This window comes from Mustela nivalis, assembly GCF_964662115.1.
Source record: "Mustela nivalis genome assembly, chromosome: 15".
Taxonomy (NCBI): Eukaryota; Metazoa; Chordata; class Mammalia; order Carnivora; family Mustelidae; genus Mustela; species Mustela nivalis.
In genome coordinates this window covers 89,091,359-89,109,704 of record NC_139034.1, presented here as the reverse complement: position 1 = coordinate 89,109,704, position 18,346 = coordinate 89,091,359, and positions in this window count along the sequence as shown.

Sequence of the window (18,346 nt, the reverse complement as noted above, 5' to 3'; positions counted from 1 at the left end):
TCTCCGCTTGAACTACTCCAAAGGGCCCCCACCCCAGCTCCATCCAGACCTCGGGGTAGTGAGGTCATTCCATTCTGGAGTGCCTTCCGAGGTGGGCTCTGCTGAGAAGGTTGGCCGCTGCCTCATCCCAGGCAGGTGGGACCCCTGGGCCCAGCCATAGCCCAGCCCCTCCCCCAGGTGGCCAGTGGGGGCCTGGCCACACAGGAGCCCTGGACCTGGGGACTGTGTCCCTTCTGCCTCTAGGCTCTGCGGCACCTGCTTTTCTTTCCTTTTCTCTTCATTCCCACACATCAAGCCCACAGTGTGAGGTTTCTTTTCACCATGTGGAGAAGAAACTGAAAAAAAAAAAATAGCAATCCCCTGGGCCCTGACATGTCTAGAAATAGCAAAATTAAGGAGTTTTCTCTCTTTTCCTACAATGGAGGCTAGTAGACGTTTTTGTAACCCCTCTCAGAAATGACAGGGTCCTCGGGCCATTGTATAAACGCAAGTGCTAGTTGAAACAGTTTTCAACTGCTGGATCCAGAGAAAGCGAAAAGCAGAGACAGGATATAAAACAGAATGCACAAAGCTCTGTTGTCCCCTCTGGTGTAACTGTCCCGAAACCCCCCACTGGGTAATCGAGCCCTGCTGCAGGCCTGGGCTTTGCTCAGCAGGGACTTCTGAGTATTAGCAAGACTTCTTAAGCTCTGCTTCGAAGTTTCCAGATTTTACAAGCACTTTCTCCATACGATAAATAAGATGTTGAAGGAGTGGCATCTCTGAGGGCCTGTTGCCGTTGTAGCTGCTCCAGTAACTTCACATCAGTGAAGACGGCTTAACACCGTGCTTCGGACATCAGAATGTGCGGTGAACCTGCCCAGTGAGGCCGTCCACCCCGTGTCAACCCACCAATGGGCCCCCGTGTTCTTTCCCCTCCTTGCTCTTTGTTTCCTAGGAAACTGCTCCACAGTTTGAAACCACAAGAAGAAAGTCATGGCAACACAGCAGGATTACCTAACTTGTTAGTCAAGGACATGGTGGGCTTCCAAAATCCTCTTGTAGTTTGCTGAACCCTGTCACGGGCCAAAACCTCAGCCGCCGTCCAGACAGTCTGGGAAGGGTACAGTCAGTGAGGCAGTCCGTTCGCGATTCCTCTGAGCCACCAGCACTGGCTGCTGTGACGCTAGGAAAGACATCTTGATGGAAAGTATATCAGGACATGCTCGCTGCCCTGCGAGCTAGAAATGTTCGGAATTGTGCCCTCAAGGGAGGAGAGGCTGTGACCAAGGGGGAACACTTGGGTGGTTCTTTAAGTGCAAACACAAAAACTAACTGGTTTATGCTCGGCCCGGAAGTCAATGCCCTTGACGGTGTGTCTGTAGAAGGCTCCGCAGATGCTGTGAGCGCTGCTGAACACCCAAACAGCAAGTCTGTGCCGGCCGACACTGGTGGTGTGCCAGCCTGTTGGTCCTCCCACCCGGGCTGCCCGACTCCCCAAGCACTCACTCTGCATTCTTCTCTACCACACGAGAGAACATTCTTTCCAACTTAAGGATTTGTTTGAACCAAGCATGAGTTCTGCTTCCATTAAACACAATTAGCACATAAATGCCATGTACAGACATGGAGAAAGGGATTAGGAAAATATGCTATGTTTATTTTGTGGATCCAAAAGCAGACACCTTTAACTCTTTGATGTGCCAAGAGTCCAAATGCTTGGCAGGAGGAGGAACCGTATTGCTCAGAAGCTGCTGGTGGGTAATCGGCAGCCCGAAGGCCTTCATTCTGGCAGGACTGGCCCTCCTGCTGAGGCTGGTGCTGCGTGTAGGTCCCACACACGAGTGCCTTCAAGGTGTTGGACTGGTCAGCACAGATCACGACGGCTGCAAGCCTAAGACTGGCATTAGACCGGCTCAGTGGGGATCCTGCACCTCATACCAACACGGCATTTCAGGTGAGGCACCTGACCTTGCCATCTGTGGAAACAACTTCAAAGGGCACTTGAGCACAGGGACTTGAGTTGATGCCTCTAAAATACAGGAACTGTGTCAGCAGAATACAAAGTTGTAGTCACTGCGATTGTGCGTGTTATGACCAGAACACAAAGAAGATCTTTTATCCAAAAACGGAACATAGAAACTGTTCTTGTGAGTCTATGAGATATTTAAGATCAGGCAGCCCAACAACAACATGTGGCCCTAGCCCAGGTGGCTTGCCTACGTGTTAGGAAGTAGCCCTTTGGGAAGGAGGGTGGGGCAAGTGCGTGGGTTCCTGGGGCAGCACATGTCTGAGGTCTATATGGGAAGCTGCAGCCACCGTGGTAGTCAAGGAGCTGAAAAAAGAAGGGACGTCCAGAATGTTATTCGAATTGGCATTTCTCCAGTTTTGTCTGAACATTTAGTTACTTCTAGAGCTGAAGATAGACTTGCCAAAGACTCTGGCCTACACTGAGCCAGCCAGAACCTAGTCCTGACCTTCTGGCATCTAACCACACAACCTGGTTCCTGTGACCTGTTCCAGCTGCATAAGCTGAGCTCCAGATTATGCCCAGACAGGTGACACTCAGCAGGCCATGCGACCAGCCAGGCAAATAGCTCTACTGACAAGAGGAATGGAAATAAAGAACCTTAACGGATCGGCTCAACAGAGAAAAGGAAGGAGGGGACAGAGGGAAGAATCAGTGAACTAAAGGAAAACAAAATCATTCCATCTGAACAATGAAGAGAAAACAGACTTTTAAAAAAGTCAGAGACCTATAGGACTCTAACAAAAGATCCAACTTTGATGACATCAGAGTCCTAGAAGAAGAGGAGAGACAAGATGGGGCTGAAAAAAATACAAGTAAATAAATATATAATGGATTAAAACCCCCCAAATTTGCAAATGGCCTAAACCTGCAAAATTAAGAAGCTGAAGAAATTCCCAAATGGGATAAACACTAAGAAAACCACACCAAAAGATCAGAATTATCAAACTTCTGAAAACTAAATACAAAATAAACCAATATTTTACCCATAGGGGAAAAACAATTCAAATAACAGCATATCTCGCATCAGAAAGCATAGTGAAAAGAAGGAAGTAGCCCTGTATTTTTAAACACCCAAAGAACTGTCAACCTAGAAGCCTGTATCCAGCAAAAATAACCTTCAGGCTTGAAGGGGAAAATCAAGTCATTCTCATTTGAAGAAAAACTAAGAAAATTTGTCACTTACTTACCCTAAAAGAATTTTTAATTTCCGTAGACCAAAAGGAAATGATCCAAGGAGGAAACTTGAACATCAAGGAGGAAGAAAGAACATGGAAAACAAAAATATGTGTGAATACAATGGGCCTTCCTTGTCCTTTTGTGTTTTCTAGATTGTGTTTGACAAGTGAGGCAAAAATTATATCACTGTCTGATGTGGAGGAAATAAGACAATGACACTGTAGACTGAAGAGGGTAAAAAGACATAGAGGAAGGTAAGGTTTCTATGCTTCACCTGAACTGGTAAAATGGTGACATTAATATGCTGTGATAAGCTAATCATGTATAAATTAGCATCTAGAGGGACCACTAAAATAGCTATACAAAGAAATATGCTAAAAATATTACAGATAAATCAAAATAGAATTCTCGAAATTGTTCAGGTAATCCACAGGCAGAAAAAAGAAAACAGATGTGAAAAATAGAACAAACAATCATAAAATAAAATAAAATACCAGATGGGAGCACTAACATATCAATAATTACACTAAATGTAAATGGCCTAAGAAGGAAATACCCTGAAGGATTGGCAGAATGGATTAAGAACTGGGACCTATATGCCATCCAACAAAAGCCTCACTTCAAACATAACACTATTGGCAGGTTGAAAGTTAAAAGTGGAATAAGATATATCACACAAATACTATCCAAGAGAAAACAGAAGTAACTATATTATATCAGATAAAATAGACTTCAGAGCAAGGAAATTGCTGGAAAAAGAGATATTATATAATGATAAAAATCTCAATCCACCAAAAAGTCATAGAAATCCTACATGTGTGTGCATAAAACAACAGAACTACACAATAAGTGAAGCTAAAGCTGATGGAATAAAGGCAACACAGGCAAAATCCAGAATTCCAGTTGGAAACGTCAACCTGCCTCTTTCAGCAACTGATGAAACAACTAGACAGAAAATCACAAGAACACAGAACTCAACAACATTATCAACAAACAGAATTAACATTTATCAAACATCCGGCCAACAACACCAAATACACTTTCTTTCCAAGTGCTCTTGGGAATATATCAAGGTAGGCCACATCCTGGGCCATAAAACAAATCCCAACAAATTTTTAAAAATTGAAATTATACAGAATGTGTTCTCTGACCAAATGGAATCATTAACAGAAATCAATAATAGAAAGATAACAGGAAAACCTCTAAACACTTGAGAACTAAACATTGAATTTCTAGATTATCCCAGGGTCACAAAGTCTCAAGAGAAATTTTATAAATACATCACATTGAATGACAACATGTCAAAATTTGAGGAATACAATGAAAGAAATGTTGAAAGAAATTAGTACTAACTACCTCCATTAGGAAAGAGGAAGTGTCTCATAACATAACAATAGTTGAAACTCCTACCCAAAGGACCCAGAAAAGGAAGAGCAAAATAAACCCAAAGAAGCAGAAGGAAAGAAATAACAAAGGTAAGAGCAGAAATTAATGAAATTAAAAACAGGAAAATGGGAGAAAAGCAATGAAACAGAACTAGTTCTTTGAAAAGATAAAAAACAAGTAGACAAATCTCTAGCAAGACTGACAAAGAAAAGAGACACAGATTACCAAGATCAAAACTAACAGGGGCTGTCTTCACAGACCCTGCAGACAGCAGCAAGAGACTAAATGAGGGCAAACAACTCTACATAAATATGACCACTTTGGATGAAATGGACTGATTCATAAAACACACACACTCACACACACACACACACACACACACACACTACCACAACTCACCCAATATGAAATTAGATAACTAGAATAGCTTTATAACTAACTATTAAGGAAATTGAATTTGTAACTTAAAAACTGCCAAAAAATAAATTTCCAGACCCAGATGGTTTCATTGGAGACTTGTACCAAATGTTTAAAGAATTAACACCAGTTTTACACAATGTCTTCTGAAAAAAAGAAGAGAAGGAAAAACTTGCCAATTCATTTTATGAAGCTCATATTAAGCCTACATCAACACCAGACAGATAGTACAAAAAAGAAAACTGCAGATCAATGTTTTTCATGAATCTAGATGCACAAATCCTTAACAAAACATTAATACATAGAATTCAGCAATACATAAAAAAAGAATTCTATGCCATGAATAAATGGGGTTTATTCCAGGGATGCAAGACTGGTTCAATATCTGAAAATCATACAGTGTAATCCGTCATATTAATGGACCAAAGAAGAAAAATCACATGATCATATCAATTGAGAAGAAAAAAACTTGAAATCAACACCTATTCATGCTTGATCAGACAACTGAAGTATACATGAATTTGGCCATGTTGCAGGATTCAAGCATAAAATAAAAAAGATAACTGCATCTTATCCGTAGAAATGCACCTACATATATGTGGCCAATTCATTTTCAACAGAGGTGCTAAGATAACTCAATGAAGAAAAGAATGTCTTTTCAACAAATGGTGCTAAGACAACTAGATATTCATATAGAGGGGAAAAATGCAACATTGACCTTTAATTCACACTATACACAAAAATTAACTCAAAATAGATTATAACCCTAAGAGTAAAATTATAACTTGTAGGAGAAAAACCTTTGAAGCTTAGGAGTGGGCAAATATTTCTTAGATAGGACACAAAAGGCATGACCCATAAAAGGAAAACTTAATAAATTGTACTTTTTTGGAAAGACACCCTCAAGAAAACAAAAAAGAAGTAGATTAAAAAAAAAAAAAAGGACAATTCTTTTTTTTTCCACCTATGCTAAAAACGCACTGATATAATTTAGCAAACTTATCTGATAATATTTTTATCAGATATTGATAAATAGGGACACCCTGGCTGGTTCAGTCAGTTGAATCACTGCCTTCGGCTCAGGTTGTGTTCTCAGGGTCGTGGGATCGAGTCCCGCGTTGGGCTGCCTGCTTCTCCCTCTGCCTCTGCTCTTCGTGCTCTCTCTCTCCTTCCTTCTCTGAAAAAAGCAAATAGAGTCTTTAAAAGTAAATATTGATAAACAGAAAAAGAAGGAAACATCCTTCATGTTTTTGCTCCTCTAAGTTGATGGGAAATTTTGAATATGTTCTACATGCCAGTGTTTATTCTCCTTCCCTGGCTATGCATCTAAAGTCATAAATCCTCTGCATGAAGACAGGATGCCTGTACCTGGAAGCTGCCCAGCTGTGTTTGCCCAGCACATTTCAACACTTCCTCAGACTCTGAGATAAGTGAGGGGAAAGGTGGGGAGGAGGAGATAACTCATACTGTGTTATTCGGCCAACTGTCCAGAACAGACCATCCTCCTAGGAGAATGGGAAGGCAGGGCAAGCACTGTCAAGTGGAGAGCACCAGCGGGGGCAGACTTCACTGTTGGAACCAGACAGGAGTCTTGGACCCTGGGCCCAGCTGGTCTGGAGACCACCTTGGACTTCTGCCAAGCAAGATCATTATAAGGTGCTTAAGTGAACATCTGAATGATGCGACATCGAAAGACTCCCTGACTTTGCCTTAGTAGTGCTCCCAGACCATGTTGGTCATGGAAGCACTTCAGGCTCTTAAAATCTGGGAGAGGAGACAGGCATGAATTTGGTACTTGGCAGAGCTCCTGACAAGGACCATGAGCTAGGAGCAGGTGCCAGTGCCCTTGGTGGTAAAGCATTGAGCTTTCCCAGCATCACTGGGTGATGGCAGGGAGACCCTCTCTCTGTCCTGCTAGTCAGCATTCCAGAAGATCTACCTAAGGTAGTAAGACCAAAAAAAGAAAAAAGAGATACAACATCCAAAAACAAAACTACCACATTTTGCACATGACATGTCTAGGAATACATATTTACATATGTAATACATACATATAAGTGCATATATAATACAGTCTTAAAAACATTATCTCATGTCACTGTGACACCGTTTCAATGAGGTAGTGCACCTCATTGCACATTTTACAAAATGCATATGTACATTTTACAAAAATGAAACCTGAGACCTTTAGAAGACAGTGACTGGCATTGTAAAACCGAATGTCCATGCAAAGGAATGAATTTGGACCCCTACACCACTCACAAAAATTAACCCCAAAGGAGTTACATGTATGTATGTATATACATAATGGTCATATATGTACAACATACAATACATCATGCATGCGTGTGCATGTACAAATACATAATGGATATATACATGTCCATACATGTAATGGATATTCACATGTACATATATCATGGGTAGCTATCCAGCCACGAAAACCAGAAGGAAATCCTGCATTTGCGACAGCATGGATGAGCCTCGAGGAGATTGTGCCAAGGGAAGTAAGCCAGAGAAAGACACATACTTCGTGATCTCACACGTATGTGAAGTCGAAACAAGTCCAGCTCACTGGGACAGACCGTAGATTGGTGGATGCCGGGGGCGGGGGGTGGGTAGGAATGGGGAGATGCTGATCAAGCAATGCAAATTTCTAGTTATTAGATGACTAAGTTCTAGGGATCTAACACACAACATGGCGACTATGGTTCATGACACTACATTACATACCTGAAATTTTCTAAGAGTAGATCCTGAATGTTCTCAACACACACACACACACACACACACACACACACACACACACACAGTAGTTCTGTGAGATGATAAATGTGCTGACTAACCTTAATGTAGCCATTTCACAATATATATACACAATCATCAAGTCGTACACCTTAGACTTACACAGTGTTGTCAACTATATCTCAATACAACGGAGAAAAAGAGAATATAATGACTTGTCCAACACCCAGATCTAAACGGTGGATCTAGACGGAGAATGCAAGCACAGGTCTGGTTGACTTCAGAATCAGAGATTGGAGACACAATACCTACCTAAAACACCCAAAGAATGGACTCAAATTAGTAAAACTAGGAGAAGAAGTTACAGTGACATACAATAAAATTAATACAAGAAGCCAGTGGTGCTTCCAGATGCTAGCAATAACCAGTTGGCAGCAGAGATGAGGACAGATGGTCCATCTAAAGTAGCCACACTAATTGAACCAGGAAGACATAGAAAACCTGAACAGACCCATAACCAGTAAGGAGATTGAAGCAGTCATCAAAAACCTCCCAACAAACAAGAGCCCAGGGTCAGATGGCTTCCCAGAGGAATTCTACCAAACATTTAAAGAAGAATTAACAACTATTCTCCTGAAACTGTTCCAAAATATAGAAATGGAAGGAAAACTTCCAAACTCATTTGATGAGACCAGCATTACCTTGATCCCAAAACCAAAGACCACCAAAAGAATCACAAAGCAATATCCCTGATGAACACGGATGCAAAAAACTCTCATTAAAACATTAGCCAGGGGTGCCTGGGTGGCTCAGTTGGTTAAAGTCTCTGCCTTCGACTCAGGTCATGATCCCAGGGTCCTGGGATTGAGCCCTGCATTGGGCTCTCTGCTCAGCAGGGAGCCAGCTTCCACCTCTCTCTCTGCCTTCGCTCTGCCTACTTGTGATCTCTGCCTGTCAAATAAATAAATAAAATCTTTTTAAAAAAATTAGCCAATATGATCCAACAGTACATTAAAAAGATTTTTCACCACGACCAAGTGGGATTTATTCCAGGGCCGCAACGTTGGTTTAACATCCCCAAATCAATGTGATACAATACATTAAAAAAAGAAAGAACAAGAACCATATGATACTCTCAAAAGATGCTGAAAAAGCATCTGACAAAGTACAGCATCCTTTCCTGATCAAAACTTTTCACAATGTAGGGATAGAAGGCACATGCCTGAATATCATCAAAGCCATCTATGAAAAACCCAAGTGAATATCATTCTCAATGGAGAAAAACTGAGAGCTTTTCCACTAAGGTCAAGAACACGGCAGGGATGTCCATTATCACCACTGCTATTCAACATAGTACTAGAGGTCCTAGCTTCAGCAATCAGGCAACAAAAAGAAATTGAAGGCATCCAAATCAGCAAAGAAGAAGTCAAACTATTACTCTTTGCAGATGATATGATCCTTTATATGGAAAACCCAAAAGACTCCACTGCAAAACTGCTAGAACTCATTCAGGAATTCAGTAAAGTGTCAGGATATAAAATCCATGCACAGAAATCAGTTACATTTTCTATACACCAACAAGACAGAAGAAAGAGAAATTAAGGCATCAATCCCATTTACAACTGTACCCAAAACTATAAGATACCTAGGAATAAACCTAACCAAAGAGGCAAAGAATCTGTACTCAGAAAACTACAAAGTACTCATGAAAGAAATTGAGGAAGACACAAAGAAATGGGAAAACGTTCCATGCTCATGGATTGGAAGAATAAATATTGTGAAAATATCTATGCTACCTAAAGCAATCTACACGTTTCATGCAATCCCTATCAGAATCCCATCAATTTTTTTCAAAGAAAGGAAACAAATAATCCTAAAATTTATATGGAACCAGAAAAGACCACAAATAGCCAGAGGAATGTTGAAAAAGAAAGCCAAAATTGGCAGCATCACAATTCCAGACTTCAAGCTCTATTACAAAGCTGTCATCATCAAGACAGCATGGTACCAGCACAAAAACACACATAGATCAATGGAACAGAATAGAGAACCCAGAAATGGACCCTCAATTCTAGGGTCAACTAATCTTCAACAAAGCAGGAAAGAATTTCCAATGGAAAGAAGACAGACTCTTCAATAAATGGTGTTGGGAGAATTGAACAGCCACGTGCAGAAGAATGAAACTGGACCATTTCCTTACACCACACACAAAAATAGACTCAATTGGATGAAGGACCCCAACGTGAGACAGGAATCCATCCAAATCCTTGAGGAGAACACAGGCAGCAACCTCTTCAACCTCAGCCGCAGCCACTTCTTTCTAGACACATTGCCAAAGCAAGGGAAGCAAGGGCAAAAATGAACTATTGGGACTTCATCAGGTTCAAAAGCTTCTGCACAGCAAAGGAAACAGTCAACAAAACCAAAAGACAACTGACAGAATGGGAGAAGATATTCACAAATAACACATCAGATAAAGGGCTAGTATCCAAAATAGTTATCAAACTCAACACCGAAAGAACAAATAATCCAATCAAGAAATGGGCAGAGGACATGAACAGACATTTCTGCAGAGAAGACATCCAGATGGCCAACAGACACATGAAAAAGTGCTCCATATCACTCAGCATCAGGGAAATACAAATCAAAACCACAATGAATTACCACCTCACACCAGTCAGAATGGCTAAAATCAACAAGTAAGGAAATGACAGATGCTGGTGAGGATGCGGAGAAAGGGGAACCCTCCTACACTGTTGGTGGGAATGCAAGTTGGTGCAGCCACTCTGGAAAACAGCATGGAGGTTCCTCAAAGAGTGGAAAACAGAACTACCCTACAACCCAGCAATTGCATTACTGGGTTTTTACCCTAAAGATACAAACGTAGTGATCCAAAGGGACACGTGCACCCGAAGGGTCACAGCAGCAATGTCCACAACAGCCAAACTATGGAAAGAGCCTAGATGTCCTTCCACAGATGAATAGATAGAGATGTGGTTCATATGTGCAATGGAATACTATGCAGCCCTCGAAAGAAATGAAATCTTGCCATTTGCAGTGACGTGGATGGAACTAGAGGGTATTATGCTGAGTGCAATACGTCCATCAGAGAAGGACAGTCATCAGGTGATCTCCCTGGTAAGGGCAGTCTGAGAAACAAGAGCATCACAGGGGAAAGGAGAGGAAAATGAAACAAGATGTAGCCAGAGAAGGAGAAACCATAACAGACTCTCAAACTTTGGAAAAAAAACCAGGGACACTGGAATGGAGGTCGGTGGGAGGATGGACGGACACTGGGACGGCGGTGCTGCGGTGAGCGCGGGGAAGTGCGTGAGCCTGACGAGTCACAGCCCTGTACCCCGGGGGCAAAGCATACATTATATTAATTTAAAAAATCTTTAGCAGGAAAAAGAAGTACATCTTCGTACCTTTGAAAATGAAGTCACATTCGGTAGCTCTGAACTGTCCTGTCGAATCTTTCTAACGAGAATCACTGGACTTCTTCAGCGCACGTAACCTTCAAACCGCAAATATGTTTTGAAAATAGTTTTAGTATTAATGAAGGATTTTTTTTGATTCCTGTAAAAAGTACAACAGAATTTTTAAAATAAAATATATTACGATTTCGGGGCGCCTGGGTGGTTCAGTGGGTCAAGCCTCTGCCTTCGGCTCAGGTCCTGATCTCAGGGTCCTGGGATCGAGTCCCCGCATCAGGCTCTCCGCTCAGCGGGGACCCTGCTTCTCCCTCTCTCTCTGCCTCTCTGCCTACTTGTGATCTCTCTCAAATAAATAAATAAAATCTTTAAAAAAAGAAAAAAAATTAAATAAATAAATAAAATTGCTCTTGGGCAAAAGGCTCACCGCGCAGCTTCAGCGCCAAGGTTCACTCTTGGTCTGTAGAGTTTCTGGAATTCGCTTTTGAATTATTCATTTCCACATTGCTGTAAGGGTTCGAAAGTTCTGGGCTGCGACGTGGCCGTGCTTGCCCGTGGTGTGATCTTGTGCGAACACTGCGTCTCTGCAAGCCTGTTTCCCTCCTTGTGCACTTGGCGCACGTCGCCTGCCTCCCTGGGTTTGGTGACATTCCACGGGACAATGTCTGCACACGCACCGTGAATGGGGCTATTCCCCGCGATGGGTGTCGCTGCTGGCCCCGGGCTTGAGTCGGCAAGGGAACCTCTGCGACCCCTTTTCCCCAAGTCTCCGGCGCCTTCGGAGTTCTCGTCCTTTCTGGCTTCTGCACTGCGGTCCACACGGCGTCTCGCCTGAACTTCTAAAATACCTCGTACGGTGACCAGCTTCGTACTCGAATAGCAGTAACATGTCTTGCCTTTACAGGCATTTACCTTTTTCACTTTTTAAAGCAGTTTGTGTCAGTCCAGACGCACTCGAGCAACAGTTCGGCGGCGCTCCTGTCCCAGTCCCGGGGTCCTCTCCCTCGACCTTCCCCACCGCCCACGGAGCAAGTGTGGGTCAGCGGACCAGAGATGGTCTTTCTCCTCTGAATCTCCCCGTTATTTTGAGAGAGCCCCTCGCTGCACTTTATTGGCTGTCCTTTATTTGGGGCGTTACCCTCGCTTTGTCTGAGCTCTGAGCCCAGGGAAAGCGGTCCTTCTGCCCATTTTCCTGAAAGTCTGCTTTTCTTAGGTGCCGCCAAAGGGACCCATTCCAGTAAGATCCTGACTGTTGAGGACTGACAGGCCCTGTCTTCAAGAGCACGTGTGTTAGGAGAAAGGGAGTCCAAAACTGCGATGTCTGTCCTTCAGCCAGAGACAGACACCAGAGACTATTGTTTGGAAATTCATGAGGACTTTGTCGTAGCGTGCAAATCCCTTGGCCACCGCAGGCGACCTCATAGGGAAAGTATGCACAGGAACAGTGGAGGTGTTGGAAACGGTTTGCATTCCATCCAGGAGTCATATTAACAGACCAAACATTGACTCCCCTGCCAAAGTTCATCCGTGGGATGTGGGGGGGACTCGGCCCCCCGCACCGTGTACTTTGACAACTTGACATCCTTTTCTGTGCCCTTTGTGTGGAGGGGAAGTACGCAGGTAAGTCATCCGTCCTGCTTTGAAGACAGGAAGGGGAGTGACAGTGCGCAGAGCCCTGTGCCCCGCCGGGGACCTCAGGTCCTCGCTGGTCTGTGCACAACGTGCCGTGTGAGAGGAGCTCACGCACAAGGGAGGGGTCGACACGCACGCGGGCAGAAGCTGTGAACACAGGAAGCCAACAGCGTGCTGGGCATTCTCCATTATGACACACTCGTTATAGGAAGTCAGGGAAATAAAAAACAAGACGAAATCACTTAGTTTCATCACCCAGAGAAAACCATGCTGAGCCTCTTTGTAGCGCGAGGAACACTCCTGTTCTCACGTGCGCCTGCGCTCTTCCTGGCTCTGGAGCAGAACGCTCCGGTAGCTGCAGGTAGGCCAGCGCCTCTCTTAGCTCCTGACCAGGTCGCTGCCCCAGCGCCTGAGGCCTGAGGGCTGGCCACGCAGCCCTCCCGACAGCCTCCCTCCTGGGCACGCAGGGTGTTGATATTTTTTGCTCTTACAGATAAGGCTATCCTAAATAAATAAATAAACAGATAAGGCTATCCAAGATGCATATTTGGGGTATATTGATTTTTTCCATTTTTTGAATTTTTTCCTTTGAATTTCTTTCCCAGAAGTACGATGTTGGCACAGGATATGGCAGTCTTAAGGCTCTTGACACATGTTACCTGCTGAACTCACACCGAGCGCTTTCAGTTACATAAAACACGTCCAGCGCCAGAACCCCCGGCTCCGTTGCAGAGCGGCGGGAAGGCGCCCGCTCCGCGCCCCGAGGAGCTGCGCAAACAGTGCCAGGGGGCGCCGCGCTCGGTGTTCGCTGGGGCTGTGCCGTGAGGGTTGTTCCTCCCGGGAGTCAGGAGCACCTACTGTCCGCACCCGAAGCAGGGAACCACGTGAGGGAAGAACGGGTCCAAGTCTCCGGGTGGCACGGGGCCCCTCCGGGAAGTTCCGGCCCCGTGGTGGCGAGGCTGGCGCTCCATTCTGGAGGAGACCCTCCAGGCGGCCGAGCCCCGCCTGCCGGGTCGCACAGAGCTGGCCTGGGGCGAGGTGGCACGCATGGGCGGGCCCGGGGTCCCGGAGAGGCTCAAAGCGTGTCTACTGCTCGGCAGCGGAGCAGCCGAGAAGGCCTTGGCAGCCCACCGCGGTTTCTCCCCGTCGCTCTTCATGCTGCGCAGGAAACGGGACTCTCCAGCGGCAGGACCACATTCCTTATCTTTTTCCCGGATGATTGGCTCTGATTTTCCATTTTTCAATCCTTCCGGGTTGGATGGCTTCATGTATCTGTTTCCTGAACCGACTCCACAGGCTCCAGGCAGCGGGACGAGGGAGGGGGTTGCTGGGGCTGCAGAGGTGGGTGGGAACTCAGTGGGACCTCTCTGCTCCCCCAGACTCAGACCCTGTGATCTGCAGGGCTGGCGTCCAGCAGGCTGCGCCCCGGGCAACTTGGCCTGTGGCCCCTCCTCCCAGAGGACTGGCTTTCACTGCCGCAGCCCTGGGTGGCCACCATGAAGCCGGGCTTCACCAGCTTGGAGCCCGAGGTCCAACCAGTGATCACCTAGTCTGATTTCAGGCCTTTGAAGTTTGGAATAAGAACCCCGAGCCCCTCCCCTGCCCCGAGGCCACAACCTTCAGTTTGTTGGTGGTTCAGAGCAGCCGAATTCCTGCTTCTCCTGAGTGAAAACAAAACCTCAGCAGCAAGCGCCCAGTGCCGGCCGCACACACTGCTGTTTGGTGGTGGAGCTCCCCGGCGGAGCCCGCCCACCGGCCCTCCACCTGCGGCCCCGCGTCCTGTCCTGCGGGGGAGAAGCTCACCGACCTTGCCACCTCGTCGACACCTGCTACAGGCGGGGCCTTCGGAACGTCGCAAGAAACCCTGCGACCCCGGGTTCCTGGACTCTGCTCTTCCCTCGGGCCCCCTCAGTCTGTGACTCCTGTCACCGCGGTGGGGGCCTTTGGCGCAGGCCTCCCCAGGGCCACAGACAGGGTCACGGGCAGGAGGGGGCAGACACTCTCCATCTAGAAGCGGTCAGGAAATGGGGGCCCCTCTCCCCGGACACAAGCCCCCTCCCCACGGAACAGGGGACTCGTCTGCATCTTGCCAAACAGCCATGGGGCAGCCTGTCTTTCCGGGAAGGAGATGATGCGCGATCCGGAGAGAGCCACAGCGTGGGGCAGAACAGTGCGGGGGACGCTCCTGCCCGCAGAGGGACAGACGCCGACGCAGAGGGCAAAGAGCAGGCATCCGTCCGCACAGAGCTCAAAGGGGACAAGCCGATCGGCGGCCGTGATCGAGCACCGCGGCCGCCTCGGGCGGGAGGGGGCCTTCGGCAAGATGGAGAGCTCCCGTGTCTCACAGAGGTGGCGGTCACACAGGATGGTCAGTCCGTCACGGCCATACCGCGTGCACATTCACCTGCAAAGCCCTGCGTCCTCCAGGACAAACAGCCCAGGAGAGCCCGTTGTGACCGCGCCGAAGTGACATGCCCAGACTCAGAGCCCGCGAAGAATTTCTGGGATTCTTTCCTCCTGGTTGGCTTCTCTCAACCCAAACTAGACTCTGCTGATCGCTCCAAACCGTCAGAATTCCTTGGAAACAGTTTCCCACCAAACACCTCCCTTCCCCAGCTTTGCTCTATTTACTTAGGCCCAGGCTTTTCCTAACGGAGACGTGTGACAGCCTCGCAGCCGGTGGAGCCGGACCCTTCCGCCTTCGCTGCCGCGGGGCAAGCAGGGCACGGCTGGGAGAGCGAGCGTGTGGGGCGGCCCGGCCGGGTCTGGGCCGAGCCCTCCCACAGCAGAGCCCGGCTCCACCATCCAAGCGGCTGTGCTCTCTGGGGCCTTTCCCTGAAGGCCCAGAGCCAACACCTCAGGCCCCGCCCGAGCTCACCTCGACCCCGGGTCGGGTGTCGCTCTAGAAGCCAGCTCTGCGGACAGGACTGCGGGCTGCGGGCGGGACAGGGGTGTGTGTGGCCCGTGCCCTGTGCTCCTGCACAGACGGCCTCCTCCGGCAGCCCCTGGTTTCCTTTCGGGGCCCCCCTGGCCCGAGCGGTCTGAGTGGAGAGGCCCATGTCCAGGGACCTGCCAGCGCCGGCCCCGGGCTTTGAGCTACTCGGGCCAACCAAGGGACTGGCGTTCCCCACAAGCCGGCCGCCCCACAAAGTCCTGAAGCATGAAGTCCAGCTCGGCCGTCACGCCAGGCCGGGGTCAACCCCTGCTCGAACTCCGGGCCGCACCGAGCCTTCTCCAGGCCCACGGTTACACCACGGAAAGCCGCCACCGCGACCAGCTTTTGTGTGGACGATCTCGTTTCCCCGATAAACACCAACGGTGCGCCCGACTCTAGAAGGGGCCGCGGGGCTGTGGTCCAGGGGCCTGCGCACCCTGACCTCCCTCCCACAGCCGGTGGGAGACCAGCTTCCCGCGCTCCCCGCCGGCAGGTGGCCTCGCCACCGTTCCGACGGGGGTGCCCTGCTGTCCGCGTGGCTTTGATCGGCGTTTCCCTCGTGGCGAATGATGGCGGCGAAGCGCCGGTTCAGACCTTTTGCTCATTTTCTAGTTGGCTTGGTTGTTTCTGACAGCTGGATCTAGAGTATATTTTGGGTTCGAGTCCTGTGTTAGAACTGTGATTTGCAAATACTTTCTCTCATTCGCGTTTACCCTGGGAAGGGTTCTTCCGCCAAGGAGAAGCTTTAGTCCCACCCAATGGGCAACTTCCCCAGCTTACCCCGGTGCTTCCATGCCCTTGCGCTCCTCGGCCGCGTGCCGGGAATGTACCCCCTGGGCCACAGGAGGGGCCCCACCCCACCACCCCGAGGGCCACGGGGAGCCGTGGGGAAGCTGTGCCGGGGCCCGCAGTCCTGCCAGCAAGCCGCGGAGCCTTCTCCTCTGTCTGCAACATTTCGTGGTCACCGTCACCTCTGGTGACAGCTGGTTTCCGCTTAGCCTCCTGCGGCTTCCCCTCAGCTCACCAGACACGGCCCCTGCTGCTTACTAACCTCCCTGCCTGGCCGCGCCACACTGCAGGATCCGCATGCCAGCCACCCGCCCGGCTGGGCTCCTTCCTTAGCCCGACTAGTGTGCGCTTCTGAGACAAGGACCCGCGCGTCTCCGGCACCTGGTAGGCGTTCACATATGTGTTTGTGTGCCCGGCTCCGGGGGCCCCAGGGATGGGTGACGTGGTGGTGACCCTGGGAGCCCGGGCTCCGCATTAGGACAACCTGTGCCTGTGTCCACCCAGGTCCGGAGCCACGGAACTGTTCAGCGGCTCGTAGACATGGACACGATGTCACTGTTCCCCTGCTGATGTCCCTTTGTGGAGTGTGACAGGCAATGAGGCGAGCCTGCCCTCCCCGGGGCCGGCTGGGAAGAGTCTGTCCTGGTTCCCAGCCAAGGGCTTTCCCTCCTGCTCACCTCTCAGCAAAGCTCTTTCCCACCACAAAACTCAGGGGTACAGGGAAGTGGACCAGCCGCCGGCCAGCTTTCTCTGGAGCAGAATCTTCCTCTTCAGTTTTTCCACCTCAGTCTAGCTGGTGCATCTCAAAGAGCAGCAGTGACTCTGCGACTGACAGGAGACTCTTGTTTGTGTGGTGTAGACGGTGGTCAATGCGGTGTAGATGGGGGGGGGGCCGGATCAGCCAGGGGGAGGGGTTGGCTGTCTCAGTGCTACGGAGACATCCCTAGACAACGGTTCCCACAAAGCATCGCTAGCCCCAAACCAAAGACTGTGCTGCTGGGCAGCTCGTGCAGACACGGGCTTCCCGAAGACAAGCCCCCACGGCCCCAGTGTCCTGGGAGTAGACAAGGGCGTTTACTACTGGGATGGAAGAGCCTGGGCCGTGGGCTCCGCGACCCTGATTGGATTCCGGCTTTTCAGAGCTTTTCGCTGTGTGACCTGGAGTCACTTGCCTAACTTGATTTCACCGATCTGGTCTGTGAACTAAAGACAGAAACACTTGTGTTGAAGGGTGAACCCTCAAGACTCCAAATAAAACGTGTCAGTGATAAATTACTCAGGAAATGATATTAAAGCTACCGGTTATCCATTGGGGTAAAATAATATTCCTCCTCTTCATCTCCATTCCCTGTAGTAGGAATGCAGAGTAGAAATGTAGAAAACACATTTCAGACGGATCAAGGACTTACATGCCACAGAACCGGGAAGAAAGCCGGCATGGACGCACTCCTGTGACTCAGGACAAAGAAGGCAGCACCGGAGGGTCTGGACCTTCCGGATGCAAAATCCGGGGGCGCTGGGAGAAAGGCGGGTGGAAGCGCGTCTGGTACACTCGGAACTCTTCACGGAGTAAACATGATCATGAAGGAGAAGCTGCGGAAGCTTTCTGTGCACACGGCAAGCGGCAGCCTTCATCACGTGGAGAGGGCGCAGAGGACCCCGAGCCGGCAGAGGACCCCGAGCCGGCAGAGGACCCCGAGCCAGCCTGCCCGCAGATAACAGCCACACGTGCTGGACAGAGCGTGGAAACCCGCTGCCCGGAGGAGTGGGGCTGACAAAGGTCCCCGCGTGGCAGCCATCCGTGCCCCGGCCCAGCCGCAC